The 2,612-nt window shown below is 39.8% G+C and overlaps 1 non-coding gene across 1 annotated transcript; it reads left to right on the top strand.

Moving 5' to 3' along the window:
* Nucleotides 1-2,252: 2,252 nt before the first annotated feature.
* LOC138854010 (U4 spliceosomal RNA) lies at nucleotides 2,253-2,393 on the top strand. Its single transcript, XR_011393189.1, has one exon. It is a non-coding gene; the product is annotated as a U4 spliceosomal RNA (small nuclear RNA).
* The last annotated feature ends 219 nt before the right edge of the window (nucleotides 2,394-2,612 follow it).

The following is a 2,612-nucleotide window of genomic DNA, read 5'->3' as shown; positions in this document are numbered from 1 at the left end:
AACTTGACGAATAGACGATAGGCCCCATTCAGGGCCACACCATAAACCTCATCATCCTGCACTCCATACGTTTCCCTGATGATTGCCGGAAGTAACACCTGCGCCGTAGAGGGGGAAATCGCCCCACGAAGCAGCTCAACGCCGACAGTGTTCACCCTACGTCGGATACTCAGCGCCATATTGTTGCTATGATTTAGATTTTTTTAGATTTTGCCACCGAAGTGGCTAGTTTATTGTGCACCCCATATCCATCCTGTGGACGGTAGCGCGAGAGCATATGGATACACAAAAGGCCTAGGAACTAGGCCCCAAAGGGTTAACAGGAATACATATGGATTTATATCTACATATCTATAGTTCACTTATCTGTTACAAGCAAATTTAGGAAATTTGCTTAGTATATCTGGTATCTTATTTTCATTAATAAGATATCTTGACATGTCACATAGGTTATTATACTGTGTCTCTGTATTCCTCAATAAGTGGACAATTAAGCACATAGTGTTCAAGAGAGTGACCATATGCCTGATCACATAATTTACATTTAGTTTGATCATCATCTGTGTGTCTCCCAAACTGCCAGAAGTACTTGTAACCAAGCCTAAGCCTGGCCACTACAACATCAGTCAGTCTGTTCACATTGCAAGTTGCTCCATAAACATACTTATCTACGTTCATGTTATCATAGTGGGTTATAGATCTACTCAGGCTTATAACTGCATTCCTATAGTTAGTTAGTTAGTTAAAGATTAGCCGGTATTCTCCCGGCCCGGGCCTTGTCCAAGTGGTGGCCCGGCCTTGGCTCCCTCTTTAGGGAGTGTCTGAGACCTAAGTCTCCCATGGGAGGAGGCACAAGTACCTCCTCATCTTTGGGACCAACTGTCCCCAGGCCTAGCCACAAGCTAGGCCTCTCTGGTCTGCCATCCCCACCCCAAGGGGGCTAATGGGAATGACAGTCTTATGAGCTAAAGGCTCGGGCTCAGGCACCTACCCTACCCTAGAAGGGTTAGGCATGGTATCGATCGCATTCCTATAACAATCATTTTCATTATTTACTTCTCTCCTAATATTATTCCTAATGCTAGACACAGTTATACCAAAGTTATATTCTACATTCTCCTTCTCGATACTCTTCTTGGCTAACATATCAACTTTATCATGAAGGAGTAATCCAATGTGTGATGGGATCCATAGCAATTGTACATTAATTCCTTTGTCCCTAATTTTTGAGTATCTATACCTGGCTTCCCCAATGAGCATGTTGTTGGAGTCATTATATGAGCCAAGAGCCTTCAATGATGACATAGAATCAGTAATGATGATAGAGTCAAGCTCAGTGTCATAGGTTAGCTTTAGCGCCATTAGGATTGCAAACAATTCAGTTTGCAGTGTAGACGCCCAGTTGTTAATTCTTATGCCTAACTCAACAAATTTATTATCGTTCTTAACTAGGGAGGTGGCAACAAGAGCAGATGCAGCCCTGCCAGAAGACTCCTGTTTAGATCCATCAGTGTATATAACTTGTGATAACTTGTTACTACCAGCTAGGTGAGAAATTTCTTCTTGAGCAGTTGCTCTAACAAGAGATTTAAGGAAGGGATTACTAGCAATGAGCTTCTTGGGAGGGACTTGTAGGTATGTGATATTAAATGAACACATTGTTGCTATGGTTATCATAGGTGTAGGGGTTTTCATGTATGGGTGAGGAGGGATATTTGTGTTATCTCAAGTTCATGTTTGTGTGGTTAATGATTTATTCTGTGTAAGACCTGTTATTGTCTTTATCTATCTCTTGTATTGTTCTAAATAAAATATAAAAAAAAAAAAAAAAAGGCAAGAGATTTCTGGGGATTATTAACCCAGAGGGTTTGTAACCCAGGATAACTCTATATTCAGACTCTCATCAAGTCATGCAGCTTGACTCTCTTGGGTTATTACAGATTAAGCGCCTGTGATTCCTAAACCAAATAGTCTTAAAATTTGCTTCCTTCATGTTATTTACATTTCTTTAAGAACCAACATAGTGTCTTCAATCTTTGCTATTTTTTTTAATAATTGTTTTATTGTCCGTTATCAAAAGTGCTTTGCAAATTTTAAAAATAGTGATAAAAGAAGTTGATAAAGAATTTATAAAGCCGTACAAGGTTAATTCATACAAAATAAAATTTAAGGAGGAATTACATAGAATAGATAGTGTTAGACCAACCACCTCAGCGCGAGGAGTGAGGTGCTCGTTAGTAGTCAAATTCGTTAGCTTTGCGCAGTGGCATTATCGTAACCAATGAGGTTTATCCGAGGTGCGATTATTGCTATTTGAAAACTTTTCCCAATACCCCGCCTAGTCGACGTGAAATATCGGCGGCTAAGGCAATTTTTGTTAGCCCGTTCAAGGGCTTTATAAATTGTTAAAGTTGAGACGTTAGAAATGTACAGTTGTGAATGTCTTTCACCAACCAGATCTGTTATGTATGAGTTGTACTCTTCGTCCATGTGGGACCCCCTAATATTTTTTTTTATATTTTATTTAAATATTGCAATACAAGGTGGAAATTATATTAAAAGGCAGTCTTCAAGCTGGCACTGGACAAGCACCTAAAGTCAGTTCCGGATCA

The sequence above is a fragment of the Cherax quadricarinatus genome, chromosome 45 (genome assembly GCF_038502225.1).
Source record: "Cherax quadricarinatus isolate ZL_2023a chromosome 45, ASM3850222v1, whole genome shotgun sequence".
Taxonomy (NCBI): domain Eukaryota; kingdom Metazoa; phylum Arthropoda; class Malacostraca; order Decapoda; family Parastacidae; genus Cherax; species Cherax quadricarinatus.
This window is presented reverse-complemented; position numbering and strand designations above follow the sequence as displayed.